We start from the raw sequence: 19,932 nt of genomic DNA, 5'->3' as shown, positions 1-19,932 counted from the left end.
CTTAGTCTACATTCTCTCATATAGACTCCTCTCCCCTCAGTGTTTGAATGCTTGTTTTGACAATCTATTTGTGGCTGCATCAAAAAAATATAAGTAATCTAAAATGCTGTGTGGGACTTTAAGGGGTTGTAAGAGCGGACACTTCTTTTCTTTATCCATTGCTAGGTTCATGGTGGGTACCTCTATCAGATAAGACAGCTGAGTTGTGTTTAGGGCGGGGCCCCACCCCTGGCAGAGGAGCTCTAGGCAGTGAATGGCAGCTGAGGGATGTAAATCATTCTCCAGTGATGTGGTCACTGGTAAGGTACCCATGCTCCAGTAAATCAGATCCACATTCACATTCATTCAAACAACACTAATTAAACTCACAGTCATTAAAAAAGACCAAAAAAGTGACATCCAAGCAGGAGGGCTTGTGAGATGGAGGAGAGGGGGTCCAGAGGGCGTAGGATGGAGCATGGAAGAAGAGGGAGGAATGTGATCAACATACATACATGTGTGACCTGATCAAGGAATAATTTTTTTTCCGGTTTTTCGAGACAGGGTTTCTCTGTGTAGCTTCGCAACTTTCCTGGAACTCACTAGGTAGCCCAGGCTGGCCTCGAACTCACAGAGATCCACCTGCCTCTGCCTCCCGAGTGCTGGGATTAAAGGCGTGCGCCACTTACCACTGCCGCCGCCGCCGCCGCCGCCGGGTTAAATACTTTTAGCAAACATATATTCACAAGAAGAAGGCATCGAGATTTACTTAGCATAAGTCTTCTGAAAACCTTAATAAGAAAACGAACACCGAAGAAACTGTTGAACATGTGTATTTTATGATAGGGTTGATGGAGGATGGACAGCTGTGAAGAAATACAATTGGATAAACGGTGTGTGAACTGACCTCAGTAAGCTGAGGGAACTTAACAGCTTATGTGCATCTAGATTCTTTACCTGCATCTGCAAAATGAGACAGTTTCCTTCCTTTGGGTGTGGGGAGGCACCACTATGTTGAGGTTCTAGGACGTACTTCAGGGCAGGAGAGACCTACCTGCTTCTGTAATTTTCTCAAATCCCTTTAGCTTGAGATACTCAGTTTGCCAAGATCAGGTCCTGGACCCCATCAGACCAATAAGAAGTTAATATATGAGGTACCAGTGAGAGGCTCTGTGGGTAAGGGCTCTTGCCATGTGTATAAGCCTAAAATGACCTAGGTTTGATCTCTGGAATCCATGTTACCAAAACACAAACAAACAAAAAAACAAAACAAACCCCAAACTGGATGCTGTGGTATAAATTTTTAATCCTAACCCTCAGGCAAGACTGGACATGGAGACGGGAGAATGACCTAGATGTTAGGCCAGCTGGTATGGAATATGTGGCTTGGTGGAAACAAGAGAGACCATGCTCAAAAACAAGGTGGAAGGAGAGAACTGACTCCTGAAAACTGTCTTCTGACCTATGCATGTGTATGCGTGTGTGTGTGTGTGTGTGTGTGTGTGTGTGTGTGTGTGTGTGTGCGCGAGCGCGCACTTGCACACATACCAAAACAAAATAAAGATGTTAATACATGTACTGTGACTCTCTTAGCCTATATGAAGCATGGTGATCCCAAAGGCTCAGCTCAGATGTTCTCTGCTTATGAAACCTTGGCTGTGCCCATACTGGATGGTTCATATGACCTTGGATGACATTGCATACGATCTGTCATTCCAAAAAACTGCCCCACGCATTGTGAGTTCATGTTGGTCAAGTGTTTGCAATGTAGTGACATAGTAATACTGGGACTTATGATTATTACCATTATAGTGGTTCTTGTTGTTATTTATATGTGTGGTTGTATCTTTCCTTCCAGAGTAAAAGCCTCCTGGGGATGAAGAGAGGATCTTACCTACTGTTGTTTCCCCAGTGAAGTCTTGTACATGTGACCCTCACGACAGAATCTGACACATTAATGATTAGAGTGTTTTGAAAGGAATCCATGATTGATGACCATGAATTCAATCATGGAGCTTTAACTGATTCTGTCAAAAAGAGAAGCTGATGTGTCAAGAGTGACACATCCCTTAGCCTCGGTCCAGAAGGCGTCAGAGAGGAAAAAAAAAAAAAAGGAAGTAAGGGAGAAATGTCACCAAAGGTCTCAGTGAAACTTAGTTCAGAAAAACTCTGACCAAAACCAAAATGGAATGAACAGAATATGTTCATGGTCATATTTAGTAAGTCACAAGAACTTGAAGAAAGGCTGTTTTAATAACTACAACAATTTCATTTTCCAAATGGTCTGAGAAATGGTTTTTATGTCTCAGGCCAGCTTTCACCTCTTCAGAAAGCGGTCTGGTTTCATCTTCAACAGACTGTGGGAAAAAGGAACAAGCCGGCATCTTAAGGAGCTGCCCACAAGAAAAGACCACACTTGGGTTGGGTGCCATTTGTAAGGTTATCCAGCACAGTGTTCGAGGAGGTAGAATCAGGTTCACAGGAGGAATATCAGCAGGATTGCAGGGAAACTGTAGGGCCCCTCACTTAGCCCTGGCCCTCCTCCAAAGCCCAAAGGGACTTCAGAAGTTCACACTTACAATTTTGCATTAGTAGTCATCAGAATGGCTTCCCAAGTGTCGTAGATTTTAGGTAACATGGATTGGGAGCTGCTCTTGGATGAAATGATGCCTCTCCATCTCTACTGTGATATCTTCAAGATTTCCTTTTTGCAATCCTTTAGCTCTGCCTTGCTGGATGAGGTGACACAGCTGTGGGATTTGGTAATGAGGAATCAGGTCCTGGGAGAGCTAAGGGAGGGGATATGGTCCCAGTTGGGTGTACGGCACTGTTGAAATGTGAACAGCAGTCCGCTTCTCATCAGGGATTATGATTGTCCTTCCAGGCTACTGACTCTCACTTAGGGCTGTTTTACTCTTGGGGGACACTTGGCAATGTCAGGAGTCACCCGGAGGAGAGTGATAGGGCTGCTATTGGCATGTCGTGTCTAAAGACTATAAGAGACAGGACTGGTCCTTTATAGCAAATAATTATCTGGCCCCTGTGCCGAAGCACTGAGGCTGAGTACCCCTGCTCTAAGGCACTTCTTTTCACTGCAGATCAACTGACCACCCAGGTCGTCAAGTAAGATGATCAGCAGATGGGGTGTGGTGACGTTCTCAGGGCATTCTGCAGTCAGAATCTTGTATAAACCATAGTTTGCCATACACCCAGCTCTTCCTTCAAGAGTGATAAGCCCCATGCTGGCAGTGAACATAACAAACGGGGTTCTAGATCAGCATCTCTGCAGTTAAAGCCACCAACCACCTCCTTCAGAAATGTGAACACTGGTGAGCTGTTCCCAGAACTGTGGGCCCACTCTCAGGCCTCCGGGATCCCACCTCCAGACTGCCTAAGCCTAGGTGACGTCCAGAGTGACAACGGACTGCCCAGGTCCCCGCTCTCGGGTCCTACTTGTTTTCTCATTGTTCCCAGTGTCCCCTCTAGGGCACCTTCAGATTCTTTCCCTCATTTTCCCGCAGGCCCTAGACCATCTTCTCCCCACTCCCTTACTGTAGATGCCCCTGTCTTCTCCTTTCCTGAGTGACAGGAGTAATTCTCATCGCCGTCAATGATGCGGCAGCCACACGCTCCAGGCTGGTGGGATAAATCCGCTTCTTTTCCTAGGCCAGTACCATTCACTGTGCTTGCAGACGGTGAAGCCAGGGTGTCTGTCGCCAGGCCTCACAGGATGGGCATCTCTTTCCAGTCCTGCCTGTCTCCAGCAGGAACTCCTGCCTGCCTCTTCTTCTCCTGAGACCTGTCTACACTCTTCTGATTGTGTTTTCTTCTTCAGCACCTCACCACTTTAACTTTGCTACTTCTCTTCCTACGCATGGGTTTGCTCTACCCCGGTCCACCAACATTCTCCTGCCTCAGTTCCTAGCTTCACGGTCCCAAAGAAGAGTATTTCACTCTGCCCACCTCTAGCACTCTCTTGCTTGCTCTTGGCCTATCCAGTCATCCTCCATGAATGTGGTCCAGCTCTTGTACGTAACTCTTTGCCTCTGATGAGGTTTGTCCATGTGCCTTGGGTGCCCTGACCCCTCTGGATGGATAGCATGTCTCTCTCCCATTATGCCTTGGACCATTCCTTGCAGAGAACAGGCGATTGTGAACACCGCTCAGGGGGCAGGGAAATGGCTGAGCCAGGGCTCCTAGGGAAATTCCTTTGTGATAGAGCTCTGTTCAGCAGAATGACAACACATTGTTGACATATTTAGATCAGTGATCACCTCATGGAAATACCCTACTTCACTGGGGACTGAGATTCGAAGTCACTAACTTCAAAGCTAAATGTCACTTACCTCTTCTCTGTAAGCAAGTCTCTGAGAAGCAGAAGCACGTGACTGCAAGCTAGAGGATTCAATTCCTGTTTTCCCTTCCTGTTTGTCCTCTGTTAAAGCAAAAGAAAAAAAAAAGATATTGTTATCCTGATACAAGTTACTACTATATATATAGAAATGAAGTTAAACAAAACAAGTAGTTTTGAGCTGTTGGCATTAAGTGACATTACTTTTTAAAAGGGAAGTGTATAACAGCTGGGCCTTGTATCTGTTTCTGAAGGCAAAGACCCTTTCTGGGGGCAAGTGCATTTATATGCTCTTCCCACTGAGACGGTTGAAGGGATTTCCACCAGTTGGAATCTGTAAGCTTATGTCTCTCATTCATCAACTCATTCCTTAACTCGACCACTGTTTAACAAAACTGTGTGCCCTGTGACTGGACAAGAGACACAGCTCTATGCTCAGGAAGTGTTGTTTAATCTGATACTTAAACTTTTGTGTGATAGGAGCTGGGTAAGACAAATTAAGGTGTGGTAGGAGCAGGGTACAGATCTTTCTCTTGGGGCAACTGGACAGAGATGGTTTCTAGAAAAAGTATCTCTTAAGGGGAAATCCAAGTGTGTCAGAGGAAGGAAGAGGGGTCGTGATTCAGGGAGGTGGGGGTTGTTCCACACCAGAGAAGGCTTAGGTCCAGGGGTGGGGACTCAGAGGAAGAGAATGGAGAGGGGTTAACGTCATAATGAATACGTTAGTTACATAAAATTAGTGTCATTTTCTTCCGTGCTGGGAATCAAATCCAGGGCTTTGTACATGCCACACAGGTGCTACAACTGAACTACATCTCCAACCCTCTGTGGAGGCCATTGTCATCCCCATTTAGAGATATGGTAATGAGGTACTAAGAGGTTCAGTAACGTAGATAATTAGTAAAGAATTACCGTATTCTGTGTTAGTAGACTATAGATAATAGTAAATTATAAATACTCAGTTGATTAATTACTACTCAGCTACTACAAAGTAGGGTCCATCTCGACCTGTGCCCATAATGGACACAATATTATCTGCCATCATGTCTTTTCAAAATTCCCTCCCAGAAGTGTTTGGTGCCCCCAAGAGTAGATGGAAGCACTGATTTAATATTTCATGGGGGCCTGAGTGGAAATGCCAAACACAGGAGACCTCTTACCCCTCTACCTGCCGTCTTCTAAGAATCAGACTTTGGCGAAACTGCTGCTCTTTTCTGAGGAGCAGTCATTTAAATGCAGGAGCGGGTAGCATCACACTTTAGGCACCATTACCTGTCAAGGTGGCATGGAGGGAGACACTTTGGAGGGTCCAGTTTATGCCCCATCAAGAAGAACAGCTAGCATAGAAGGGACCAACCAGTCAGAAACTCGGGCATCTTTTTGTCTAAAAAGGTTTCTGTGAATCACTAAACACTTTCTTTTCTATGGGGAATGACTTAGCTCTCGAGAGCTCCACATGAGAAGCTCCCCCCCCCCTTCAATTACCAGTGATCTAAGTGAAATCACTCAAGTTGACTCAAGGAGCCACAGGCTTATTGAGAAAAGCCAAGTTTGCTCTAAGTCAGGGACTGTCTTAGATATAAGATAGAGTCACACCCCGTCGACGTATGTGTCTTAGGGGAAGCCTTAGGACTATAAAAGCTTCGAGCAAAGACTTCAGATTGGTGAAGTGTATGGACAATTTACTCAAGCATGGGATGTGCTGGTGACTTCTCATTACCACATGTTCTCTTGGGTAATTTCCCCCAGCTAGGTGAAACCTTAAGTCACTGAGAAACAATGGATTCTTTCTAGAAAAACGTTTAGATTTGAGAAAGACAGTGTGTTGCTCTTCCTCAATCATAAGCTCATTTTCCTTCGTCGCAACCTTAACTGCTAAGGCTGGCTGGAACCAAAAGGCCCATTTCCCAAACTTCCTGTGGTAACATGGATGGAGAGTTACTTTCTCTGTTTATACCCAACACTAGTAGAGTTGATGAGTTGATTGTTTAGAGCACACACACACACACAAAAACACACACACACACACACACACACACACACACCACAGATTGGATAACTTGGCCCTAGGTTGAGCCCAGGATCCCCTCAGACACTAACATCCTGGGCTTGTGTTTCTTATTCTTGCAGAAGGCTGGTTGTAAAATGATTAGTCCTCTTTCAACTGGACGTAGGTTGTTACTGCCCTTTAGGAACAAATTGTGGTCAGAAACTGAGCAGTTAGCAAGGAGCCTTGATTCCTGTCTGTCTCTCTGTAGCCACTGGTCTACTTATAACAGTAGCTGGGAAGCCTGTGATATGCCTCTGACTGGGGTCATTAAAAGAGTCATTGAATGGGGGGTGAGAAGAAAGGAGGTGAATCTTAAACAAACCCAACCTGGACAGGCAGGAGACTTCATGAGTGCTGTCTGAATGAGCCTACTCTGGCGGTTCTCATTCTACAGATTCATTCAGACAGTGGAGCCTGCTAGGAACCACCCAGTAGGAAGACACAAAGTCTGACCTTCAGAGATCACATTTAGGACTCCCAAAAGTAGGCATCAACTTACTGTAAACAGTGGTCTTTATCTACAACCAGGAGGTAGTTTCTGTTCTTCACAAAACACAATGGATGGTATTACTTCCTACACTCCAAAATCTATGGGTGGTCAAGGCTCTTATATACAGTGATGCAATATTTATACTCTGCATATCTTCCCATATATCACATCAACTTTGTGACTCACAAGATAATATGTGTCATATAAATGGTTGCTATACCATATTATTTAGGAAGAAGTGACAAGAAAGAAATCTGCACACATCTAATATGGGCCAATTTTTCCAAACACTTTTGACCTGAGCTTGGTTGAATATGTGGTTGTGAACTTCGTAGTATGGTTGGCTGTATAGTAAAATTCAAAATGATGGACAGAAAGGGGAGGTTCCTTTTCCTGTCTAGAGAGCTTTAGGTGAGAACTTAAAACTGGTGTCTTATCCCTTCATACATGTACTTACTGGCTGATCACAATTCCCAACAGATAGCGTGGCCTCTTCCTGCCCCTTCAACCTATCAACCACTCCCCTCATCTTCTCAAGTCACGGCTTCTTGTCTCTCCAAAACTTGGCCCCGCTCTCCCCTGCTACTCAGCCTTTGCACACACCGCTTTCCGTGCCTCGATTCCATTGTCTCTTCCCTGACCTACTCCATGCACTCTTCCCCCACTGTAGACTCAGAGCCCCTCTGCTACACCTGTCTGTACTGTGATTTTATATTGATCTCTCTCACTAGTTTCTTTCTTTCTTCCTTTTTTTTTTTGGAGACAGGATCTTATACTGTAATTCATGCTAGTCTGGCGCTCATGTTGTAGCCCAGGCTATACATTAGCCTTCTTTTTCTCAAACCCAAACCCAGTTCTGCCTCAGAGGCTTTGTACTACTTTTCCCTTCTGCCTAAAACTCTGGATCCTGGCAAGGCTGGTGTAAAGACAGTAGGATTGCTGTAAGCATGTGTCCAGTTTGTGTGAAGATCATGAGCTGTAGGTGAGTGAGGGCTGAATCAGTCAGAGTTCTGTCCCTGTATCACAGGCCTTGAGGAAGAGGTTATTTCTTCACCAAAGATAGCAGGACATCTAGGTAGAGGGGTGATGTTTATTTTGTATGCACCATAGAAAGTGAGTGGTGGCCCATGGTGGAGAGCCTCCTTCTCAGAGCTGGAAAATTTTCTTCTTTGCTGGATGATAACCTGTGGCTAACTCTAGGCAAAGGTCAGTTAGTAGCCAGCCAGTGCATCTGACTGAGGTAAAGGGAGAGACAGCATCTTAAAGGCCGATGCCAGGCTTTGTTCTGTCTCTTAGTTCATCTACTTGACACCAAGCACTTCACTGTCCCATAAGGATATTCTGAACTCGGGGAGTTGATAATCTTTTCTTTTTGTTTTTGGGTTTTTCAAAACTGGGTCTCTCTGTGTAGCCCTGGCTGTCCTGGAACTCATTCTGTAGACCAGGTTGGCCATGAACTTACAGAGATCCTCTGTAAGTGCTGGGATTAAAGGTGTGCACCACCACTGCCTGACTTAGTTGATAGTCTAGAGAAAGACACAGAGAAATGATTACCCCAGCTTGAAATAGCCACAGTGATGGGGCCAGGAAGGAGAGGCGGGTGGGGTCCTGAGAACTCATAGTGCAGCAGGTAGGAGTATGTGTGTGGGGTTGACCTATAGGGCAATGGAGGAAGTGGTTCTGGTTGAACATAGCAGGATGGGTATGAGATCAGTGGGCAGAGAAAGGATGAGACCCAGTGGAAGGTGGCCTGGTTCAAAGAGTCACAGATGCCTGGTCTCTGCGTGCACTTAACTTATTCCCAAAGGTGTTTCCAACCTAAGAAAGGCTGTCATTCACCACTCTGGTGACTTGTGTAGACCATTCCAGGAAGTTATTTTTCAGGGTCCAACAGACTCAAGGTGTGTTGGAACAGGATCCTTTTTGCTTTCAAGAGCTCACTGTGCACATCCCTCTCCAGCTCAAAATTCAGTGTTGGTTGGGAGGAAGAATACATACCAAGAAAATCAGCAACTGTTACATCAGGGACTTTTATTTCTCCTGGGAGAGATGAGGTCAAACATTTACCAACATGCTGCTGGGCGTGGGTCTCCTTTTCTACTTTCAGAGATGGTCTATACCTTGGATGTAAGTCTCCTTGAAAAGGTTGACTTTGTGACAAAGTGACATGACAGCCTTTGGATCCTGCCTGAGACAGCCAGAAAAAGAAATGTTGCTGATCTTCCTGCCATGTGAAATGTTCCCTGGAAATTGGCTTTCCAGAAGCACAGCTCTGAAGTGCCATAAGTTGAGGAGTCCAAGGTGGTTGGATTTGGTCAGTCATACTGGCTGGTCCCCTTCATGATCACATATTGTTGCCAGGTTCTAGGGCAATGAGTAGATTCTGGACACCGAGACCTCATCCTTCTCCTCTGAGTAGAAGTGGCTGGCAACAGAGCGTAGGTACAAGGCACGTGCGTAGTCCCCACACCCTGCTTTCATTAATCTGCTGCTCTGGAGAGCTGGGGCCTGTTCTAGCCGTCTTCAGATCTCTGACATGGGACCAGTATCTGACATGGTAACTAATTCATGGCCAATCTCTCACTACAAACTAGTTTGGATTTTGAATTAATTAATACCATGAATGAGAACCCAGAAAGTCTACACAGCCAGATCTTGACTTTGCCTCAGCTCTTTACTTTGTAACTTTTCTTTCCGCAATTTCCTGTTTCCCATAATGCACTCAGCTCAGGCAAGCTCTGGAAAATCTTCCCGGAGACTTTGTACTCACCTCATCCTGTAAATGTCTACATCTTGTTCAGCCCCTCAGCCCTGGTCTCTGGTATAGTGTGAGGCATGGATTAGGTACCCAGTTAAGATGTAATATGTGGTACTAGTGCAGAGAACTGAAATTCAGGAAAGACTGGAGAAGACCACACTTCACACGCTCCTTGCCTGTGTGACTCCTGGGGTGGGCCTGTCGCTGTGGCACGCAGGAACATGTGCTGCAGGGAACTAAGGAGAACAGGCATAAGGGAAGCTTTCTACCCCATCTTCTTTGCTCCATGCAGGTCATCAGTTTTAAAGATGTCCCTTCACCTCCCTACAAAGAAGGGGGTCAATCACTAGAGGCAAACAGCCTTGGGTAGAAGGGCAGACCAGAGGGCACCAAGGCAGCTTACCCAGCAGCCCCGCCTCCCAGTGCCTGACTTGTTCCCCCCAGTCTTGCAGAAGTTACGCTTCCAGCATTGCTGTGACACAGCCCCTGACACCAGCCACCTGCAGCAGAAAGGGTTAATTCTGGCTCCCGATTTGAGGAAACCCAGAGGTGCTGTTTCTTTGAGATGCTGTATAATCCAGGCCCTGCCTGGCACCTGAGCCTCTCAGCACGAACAGCTCCTGTTGTCCAGCTTTTATGGTCCAGTTCACAGGAAAGCCTCAGAGGGTAGTGGGGAAAGACTGTCCTCCCTCCTCCAGGCATCACCAGGTCCTTCTGCCCCCTCCCTCAGTGCTCTAACAGTCCTGTGCAGGTGGACTATCGTTTCGTTGTACCGGGGAGAAACTGAGGAGCCGAGTTACCCTCTTACCCACTGTCACACAGCTGACAACAGCTTTAGGGTCCACAGGGGATTCCCTACCTTCTGCTTCACAGCTACTTAGGGGTGGCCAGAGCTGAAACACCCAGTTTCAGAGATTAAAACTGTTTACCTTAAAGACCCCTTTGGCCAACCTTCACAGAGCACACTGATTCCTTGACGGTAACCGAACAGCCCAGGTGAGGATTCTACAGTTTGGTTTGGGAGGCTGAACATCCAGTTATCCTGACACGGGCTCTGACAGCCCCTGCTCCTGGACACATCTATCACATGCTAGCAAAGGGAGCAACATCAGGAACGTCCGAGAAAGGGGGAGATCATGTGGCAAGATGGAAGCCTGGGAGCATGAGGATGAGTTAGGCCCTCAGTGGCCAATTCCTTCCCACTAGGCGGTGGGCTTCTGTGGAGCGCCAGCACTTCTTAACATGTTCACACAGATGAGCACTACACTTCCAGAACAATATCTCGGGGACACAATCAGACCACCTCCAGCATAGCGCAATCAGCTGAGTCTAGTAAAGAGAGCTTAGAGAAAATAAGACAGCCACACTCCTGTGTGTGATGGCCAGGGTGGCCTCGGGGGCTGGGACAGGGACTCAGAACTAGAAGCTAGGGAGCCCTTGTTTGGAGTCAACACAGGGACCTAACGGCCCAGGAGAGGAAAAGAGTATCTCTTCTCAACTTTTGTTGAGGGAGGAAGTGATGAATGTCTCCACCAACCCTGCTGGGGCGCTACGACAGATCAGATCTCCCTTGGAGGAAACTCAGGAACCACAAGACAGCCACCACACTGGAGGCTTGCTCAGAGCCTCACGCCACGTGTTCCCCTTTAGCTCATGTGCGATGTTTCCGCCCCAGCAGACATTCCCTTGTGACAAGTGGAAAGAGAGCTGAAAAAAAAAATCTGGAAAGAATGAATGCACCAAAGAGAGAACAGATACCAGGAGCCCAGTCAGGGGGGATGCGCTGAGCCCTGGACACAGGCAGAAGAAGGGGGCTTCGAGAGGAGGCCTGCCACCCTAACCCATCTTCTCTTAGCCTGGGCTTCCGATGCCCTTCCGAGCCCGCATCCCGCTCCTGAGTAGTAAGTGGTGAGCTGTGAGAAGGACCACAGAGTAGGTACTGCCTTCAGCCCTAAATTACACACACGGGCAGTGTGGCACTCTGACCAAACCTACTCATAATCAGTGACCCCAGCCAGTACTTGTCCCTTCTCAGCTTCCCCTGCCAGTCTCCTTAGCTGAAAAGTGGGAGGGTTAATAATGGCCCCTCGATTGGTGAGTATTTATAACAGAACAAAGAGAACAAAGCACGGTGCAAAGTCTCCCTGTGTGAGCACACTGGCTTTATTCCTGCAGCTGACACCTGCCCTCAAGCTGTTCCTACAGGGGAGGGTGCCACCTTGTCACTTAATACTTAAGAGACAGACTGGTATAAAAGCAGTTTTAATAATCGTGCCTGTTCTTCTCCAGACTTCAAGGACACTACTGCCCCGTGGGGCTTGTCACTTCTTGTTTTGTTCATTCTGTTCTTCCTCCTCAGAGCCGGGCTCTGAGGGATGTGGAAGGAACACTGTCCTTGGGGTAGGGTGCGGTCTGGAGAGGAAAATCTGATGGAGCTCCTGATGACTCACGGGTTGCTCATGCTTAGACTGGGAGCCCAAGCTGAGGATTTGGGCCACGGCATGAAGCTGTTTCCACCTGGGGCAGGTGTGGGCCCTGGAAACCACGTTCTTAACCTTTGTTCCCAGGTCACACAGCACTGGTTGTAGCATTGGGGGGTCTGGCTTATTTGTCCTGTTTCTGGTTCCCTAAAGATCCTTCTTTGTTTGTGGAAAGCCATGGGGTGTGTTATTCTGAAACCCCACGTCACTCTCCAGATGTCCATGCATAGAATCTTCACTGGGGACTGACCGCTCAAGGTGGGAATCTTGCTGTTGGTGGTTGCTTGTGTTCTTCTGGTGGGCCCACCACCCAGCTCCCAAATAAATCACAGATAGAGGCTTATTCTTCATTATACATGCCTAGATTTAGCTTGGCTTTTCTTAACTTTAAGTTATCTTATCTACCTTTTGCCTCTGGGCTTTTTCCTTTTCTTCTGTATATCTTACTTTCATTTTCACTCTGTGGCTGGCTGGGTGGCTGGGTGGCTGGGTGGCTGGGTGGCTGGGTGGCTGGGGCTGGCTGGGTGGCTGGGTGGCTGGGTGGCTGGGTGGCTGGGTGGCTGGGTGGCTGGGTGGCTAGCCCCTAGCATCCTCCTCTCCGTGTTCTCTTGTTCTTTCTTCTTTTCCTCTCAGAGTTCTCCTTCTATTTATTCTCTCTGCCTGCCAGCCCCGCCTATCCTTTCTCCTGCCTTGCTATTGGCCATTCAGCTCTTCATTAGACCATCAGGTGTTTTAGACAGGCACAGTAACACAGCTTCACAGAGTTAGACAAATGCAACACAAAAGAATGCAACACATCTTTGCATCATTAATCTAATGTTCCACAGTATAAAAAAAATGTAACACATCTTAAAATAATATCCTACAACATCTTGAAGGAGGGACATGGGATAGGCAGCAGGAGCCAAATTCATAGGTTGTCTCAAAGGCAGCTCCCAGAGGCAGTGGCAGGCACTCTGGAGCCAGAATGGCCCCTTGGAAAGGGAGTGCATGCCATTCTTGTCCCTGCATGGACTGTCAGATGGCAGCTGCCCCTTGAACCAGGCAGTGGCTCTCAAGTCAGGGCAAACTCTACAGAGGCTGTGGCCTCAAGCTACAGCAGCCAACCTGTCTGGCAGCTCGGTGTCGGGTGCCCATACCCTGCAGCAACCACCACACTGAGCTGAGTTTTGGGCCTTTTCCTCCTCTACCTCCTTTTATATGTTTTTATTCTTGAAGGTCCCATAGTCTAGTAATTAATGATAGGGTTTTCAAAATCTGTCAGGCATGTGCTCAAATCCCATTTCTGCTATTCATTTGATAATGCTGGCAACATATATTTCAGGTACTGTACAAAGCTCAGAGGTATGACTGTAGAGAAGAAAATCCTCAAACCTCTGCCTCTGGAGCCAACACTTGAGTGGAAGGCACGTAAGCAAATAATAATAATAATAATAATAATAATAATGATAATGATAATAATGATAATGATAATAATAATAATGAGCTGCTAAGAAAGGACATAGGCAAATAAAAACAGAATACTGCTCAGAAGTGTAGCTAGTGGTGGAGTGGTTGACGGGCTTGTAGGAGGCCCGGGTTCAAATCTCAGTATCGGGAAAGAAAAGGAGGCTCTAACACAAGGCAGCCTGTGCTAGCTGGCTAGCATTCTATACATGATCTCTGGCAGACTTGGAAAACTGCACCAGTGCACTGGGGACCAGCAGGGCAGGTAGGTGTTTTGTGTGGGAGTCAGGCCGTGTGTCTGCACAACCCTGAAGGAGGAAGGCCTGGCCACACAGATCTGGGCCCAGTGCACTTTAGGTGGAGGAGAGAGTATGGGCCACAGATGGAGTGGAGGGTATGCTGGGAGCGTTCAAGGCCACAAGGAGAGCGTATTGAGGAGGGAAGCAAAGCCAGAGAACTCTGAGTAGAAAACCCAAGGCAGGCAGATCTGTAGGCAGAAAACGGGTTGCTCAGGACTGGGTAAGCAGGTGGGAATGGGGAGTGAGGTTTCCTTCTGAAACGATGCAGATGTTCTTCAATTCCCTGTAGCCCTGTGAATACACTAGTGCTACACCGTCGTGTACTCTGAGTGGGAAAGCTTTCCACCATGTGAAGGAGCCTTTAATAAAATCAGAGCTACTTAAATCAGAGCAATGGCTGATGGGCAATAGGGCTGTGGGGCCCGTAGGCCACAGCGAGGAGGAATGAGTCTACTCTGAAGGATGGGAGTCTGACTGATGACTTTAACAAAGTGACTGGATTTATATTTGAGAAGCATCTCTCTGTTCTCAGTGCTGAAGGGACAGGCATGAGAGGGGATTATAACACAGGGGAAAGGTAACCGTGCTGGAAGCAGAGTGGTTGCTTATGTGCATAATGGGGATTCAGCAGGGAATGCTGTGAGCTGGGTGTGTGTGTGTTTAAGGGGATGGAGTGGGGTGAAATGGTATAGTCTCCATTTACCAGGATGGAGACAACTGTGAGAACAACTCATGTGGGGCTGAACCTGGGAGGCTGCTCTGCTAGGTGGAGCTTGTCTGGTCTATAGAGACCTCTCTGATGCTAGTGATAGTTGTATATAGAAATCAGTCTGGCTAGAGATGAAATCTGGTATTTTTCAGATTTCCAGCGCATTCATGCAATTTAGGCTTGAGACTGGATGAGACCTTAGGAGTACAGATACAAGTAAAGGTCAAGTGCCTGGCCCCTTAAGTCTTAGGTTTCCCAGATGCGGAAAGGTTACGTCCCACGCAGAGTTCATGAAGCTCTTAGTGGGATCCTCACTATTCCTGAATTTTGATCCCAGACTTCTTTTTAAAAAACGATTTTTTTTCCCTTTGAGATAGGGTTTTTCTGTGTAGCCTTGGCTATCCTGGAACTCACTCTATAGACCAGGCTGGCCTCGAACTCACAGAGATCTGCCTGCCTCTGCCTCCTGAGTGCTGGGATTAGAGGTGTGCAGCACCACCACCCAGTGACCCCGGACTTCTTTAGGATTTTGCTCAGCCCACTTTGATCTTGGCATCTTCAGCTTTATGATGTCCTGAATGTTGATTACAAATCAGCTATTTTGCCAGGACATCAGATTCTGACCTAAAGGACCTGGCCCGCACAGCCTGCTCTCCAGAGAACCTTCCTTGCCTTCAGGATCTAAGATGGCAGCCAAGCTACAGGTGACAGCCATAGTCAGCCCCTTTCAAAGGTCACTCTGTGAGTCTTTCTCTAAGTGTCTTTCAGCATGGAAACTGCCTCTTAGGGGGAGTGATCTGGAGAGAGGGCAGCAGGATGCCAAGGCTGGATGCCGCAGTCTCCATAATATCAGAAGCGACATGCCATTGGCTTGTGGGACACTGTTAGAAGTGAGTCAGCAATCCCGTCTCAGGGGACTGTACAGGGCCATGAACACCAGGAGATCCTCACACAAGTCTTGGGAGCTGTCCACCACCTTCTCTGCCCTCCTCCTATTGCTGTTCCTCTTCTGAGTCCCTCCACATGTGCCCGTGCTCCTAAAGCACCCTCCACCACTCAGTCTTTGAGGCTCCTCTTCAGCTTTAAGGCACGTCCAGAAATCTCCTAATTTAAAAATAACTCTTCCCCCTTGAGCTATGACCTTAGGTCTCCTCTCCCTCCTTCCTCCCCAGTCTTCTTGAGAATGTGACCTTTATTCCCTGCCCAGCTCCACCTCCACAGTCTGCTCCACTAGTCACTAGTGACCACCTAAATGCCAGGTCATGTAGCTGCTCTTTTATTTACGCTGACCTCTGCAGCATTTCCTTTTTCTTTCTGCAGCACTGAGGATCAAACCCAGAGCCTCCCACATCCTAGGTGGGTGCTGCAGGCTCGCCGTGCCCCAACCCTCTGCAGCATTAGTGCTGTAGATCTCTTTAGTTCTAGCTGTTTGCTGACCCGTCTTTTCAACCTGCAGTTACTGGAGTTGAAGGGTCAGAGCTGGGGCTCTGGCAGCTTTAGTAGGCCAGGCTTAGTCATCTGCACTCAATAGGCCGATTAAACAAGAGACAGTGAAAAGCAGAGAGGAGCCTCATTCAGTGTGGCCACACTGGGAAGAAGACAAATAATGAGGTCCAGTGAGATCTCCAGAGTGTGTCTGCTGGGTCCTGACCTGAGGCTTTCCGCTTAGCTATAGTGTGGGGTTATGTATGACTAAGCAGCCTCTAGTGGAAGTGTGGTTCTGCCTGTCCTTGTCTGGGCTTCTGTCTCTCCTGCATGGTGGTCTGAGTTGTCACAACTCATGAAATATCTTCCTAGGAACCAAATCCTCCTCTGGCAGGCGCCACCCTTCAGCCTTCTTTCCCAAGCATGGGATTCCTGGGGGGAGGGGGAGGGGGATGGTAGAGATTCCAGTCCTGTGGGCCACCACTTCAGTAGCTGATGGCCACAGGGATTCTGCAGAGCACAAACGGCTCTTTAGATGTCTTCATTCCCACCAGGGTGGCTGTGTTCTGTTTTCATTTACTCCTAAGGCTGAGCTTGCCCAGGCTCTGCCCACCCCACCGCCTTTGGCCTCACTTCTGTCTCTCCACCCCCAGCCCCACCTAGCAAGTCTGTTTGTAAATATGACTGCAACTGTGGATTTTAGTTTTCCAACTCTTCTTGAGTTTAAGTCAACTTCAGTCCGACACTGAGCCCCTTCCTACTGAGGTGCCAGGAAGTTAATCCCAGGAACTGCCAAATGTCCTCCTGTATCCGTGTCTTTTTCTTTTCTTTTTTTTCTGTTTTCTTTTTCTTTTTTTTTTTTTTTTTTTTTTTTTTTGGTTTTTCAAGACAGGGTTTCTCTGTGTAGCTTTGCGCCTTTCCTGGAACTCACAAAGATCCACCTGCCTCTGCCTCCTGAGTGCTGAGATTACAGGCGTGTGCCGCCACCACCTGGCTGTATTTATGTCTTTTCTTGTTGCTGAGACCAGATATCTGACAAGAAACCACTTAAGGACAGGCTGATTTGACTTCTGGACAGATGTGCTAGCAGGAGCTCAGGACAGCCGGTCGCGTGGGCCACAGTCAGGAAGCAGAGGTGACCAGATGACCACTGGTGCTCAGCTTTCCCCTGACTCAGTCCTGGGGTAGTGCCACCCACATTCAGGGCGGGTCTTCCTTTCTGGCAACAAGCTCACAGGCTCACCCAGAGGCGCGCTTCCATGGTGACTCTAAATCTAGTCAAGCTGACCATGAAGACTGACCATCACACCTGGCCTTTGCCCAGAGCTGTGCCAAGGCCAGCTCCTCCTGGGAGCACGTGCTAGGCAAATCCACTGAGCTTTGGGTCCACTGATGGCTGCTGAGATGTTCCCTGCTCCAGCTGAGTCCAGGTTCACGGGTCAACAACCTTGTAGATTAGAGCAAAGGAATTTTCTGCACAATGTGCTCATGGCCCTGGCTCAGCCTTCTAAGTGCCATCTATCATTGCCCCCTTGAAGGCTGCTGGAACACAGCAGCACCCAGATCCCAGCCCTTGCAGACTTGCTGGTATTTTCTCTCTCAGCTCCAGGGGCAAGTCTTTTTGCCCCAGGAACACCTAGCTGTTAGTTATTTAGGTGGCGCTCTTACCCGCGAGGAACACGTCCCGAACACGACAAATCCACAGAAGAGCTGTTTATTAATGAGGATAGAGGATAGAGGTGACGGGCCTGTGTGAAGCTCACACGTGAGTAAGGAGAGGAGAGAGAGAAAAGAGGAGAGAGGAGAGAGAGACCTGTGCAACATGGTGCAGCTTTTTAAAGAGTGAGCCGCGCATGCGTACAGGACCGCATGTGGCTACTCCACGCATGCACGTAGATTACATGGCCCCACGCGCTTTACTCAACCATGTAAAGCCAGGGAGTCCTAGCCACATGAGATGTTCTGACCTGGAAATGGCTATTTTGAACTGGAAATAATTAGGCAGTCCGCCGGGCAAGCTCAACTATGTGGACATGTTATAATTTTCTATCATTAGCCTCTGCTTTCACCTTGTGTAAACATCTCCACAAAGACAGCACAGGCCTGGCCACCTGCTCAGAGTGCCGAGGAGGTAAAAGTTCAGCAAAGGAGCACATGCCTCTCGGTTTGTAGGAGGCAAGGATCCAAACTCAATTACAGAGAGACTCGGTTGGAGACTGTGACTTTGGGTCGGCTTCAAGTGGGCTTGCTCTGTAGTCCAGCCCATCTAGAAAGTCCAGAGAAGCCTCTGAGGGTATGGCCAGAAGGATCTAATGAGAAAGCCCCAGTGGCAGGTCTGTGTGTGCTCAGCTCTCATTCCCAAAATGGCCCATCAAGTGAAATGTCCCTTGGTTGCAGGTTGCAGTGAGGATTTAACCAACCAAGCGTTCTTCAGCAGAACACTTTTCATGCAGTTGGGAACCTCCAACTGGGATCTATGTGGACAAGGCTGGGCCCAGCATGTCTCCTGAGCTGTTGCATAACGCCACATGGGGGCGCCAGGCAGCTCTAATTAAACACCACCAATCGAGTTAGGAGCCTCTCTTCCCAGCCTCCTCTGGGTTTTCAGAGCTCCTTAATGCCAGTGATTTATTACTAAGGAAGGCGCACATCATCTCTCCTCCTCATGCATTTTTTTTTTTTTGCCGACCCCTCCTCCCCTCCAAAAAAAGCTCTCAAAACTCATTTGCCATGTTTCCTCCACCCCAACCTCGGTGGCCGACGGCAGCAACCTCGTCTTCATTTCTGTGCTTGTTTCCCTCAGCCATTCCTGGAAAGTGGAGCTCTGACTACATTTCCAGTCCTTCCACCTGGACCTTCCAACGCTACCTAGTTTCCAGAACATCCATATGGAATGAATAGCTTGGTGATTACTGAATCCCGCTGGCCCTAGCAGACAGCCTTCTCAAACCGAGCACAACCTCCCTTCCCTCCGTCCCCTCTCCCCACCCCCTCACCTGGTGACCATGGCGCAGCTGATTGGTTGCTGAATTCTTAGGGAGTTTGGCGGTGCTTTCCCCCCATGCTCATCTGGAGGCAGGCTGGAGGCAGGCTAGTGGGCCCTGCTGGGGAGCGGCCGCTTCGTGCAACCCCAGGGCCTTCCGCCAATCAGACTTGACCGCCTTCATTTCCTGTGCTCCGGGAGATTAGATACTGCCTAAGCAAGGTCGATTTTTTTTTTTTTTCTTTTCTTAATATTTGAAACTACTAAATACCAGTTGCCATCCAGGTGGGTGGCATTCAGAAATCCCCACTTTCCCGGTGTTTGACTTTTGGTGAGTTTCAAGAAACCAATCTATTTGGAAAGAACCTGCACTTTGTTCTTTGAAGTACTCGAGCAGGAAGTGACTTGGAAACAGGGTTAGACCGTCTTGCCCCATGCCCAGGAGAGGTGGGAGGAAGGAAATACAGGTGCATCTGGTATGGGTGTAGCTGGCTTCACACCGCGGATGCTTCTCAAGTGTAACTGCTTACAGATCTAGCTGGATCAGAAATCAAGAGTGTCAACATACAGGTGTTTATGATGCAGAAAGTTAAATCCTGGTTGAGCATTGGCTCGGCTGGGCATTAGGAGTGCTCGACAGCTAGAGGTGGATTTGATAAGCTCTTAATCTGCTGCAATTGTGGACTGAAGAACAGCTCAGGGAACTTCAGAAGAATTCAATGAGTTCTACACTTTTTCCCCCTACAAGTAAAGCAGCTCTTTTGAGGTCTTTCTTTGTGACAAGGTGTTGAGGACTATCCTCCAGGCGGTATGCCACATCTTCATGAGTTAAGCTGTGCCCTCTTGGCAAAAGGTCGTCACAGCCTGTTAACCATTGATGTTCCTTCATAGAAGATTGGGGAGGGTTGGGGTCCACAGAAGATTGGGGAGAGTCATGGGGTCCTCACCAACCAGTTGTCTGC

At 48.0% G+C, this 19,932-nt stretch overlaps 1 long non-coding RNA gene across 1 annotated transcript; it reads right to left on the bottom strand.

The window, feature by feature from the left end:
* Window positions 1-688: 688 nt before the first annotated feature.
* LOC118591817 lies at window positions 689-19,062 on the bottom strand. The gene is made up of 4 exons (XR_004946027.1): window positions 18,984-19,062; window positions 4,326-4,414; window positions 2,559-2,729; window positions 689-770 (listed from the first exon to the last, which is right to left on the bottom strand). It is a non-coding gene; the product is annotated as an uncharacterized LOC118591817 (long non-coding RNA).
* Window positions 19,063-19,932: the final 870 nt, after the last annotated feature.

This window comes from Onychomys torridus, chromosome 10, assembly GCF_903995425.1.
Source record: "Onychomys torridus chromosome 10, mOncTor1.1, whole genome shotgun sequence".
Taxonomy (NCBI): Eukaryota; Metazoa; Chordata; class Mammalia; order Rodentia; family Cricetidae; genus Onychomys; species Onychomys torridus.
Note: the sequence above shows the minus strand (reverse complement) of the source record. Positions and strands in the feature narration are given on the sequence as shown.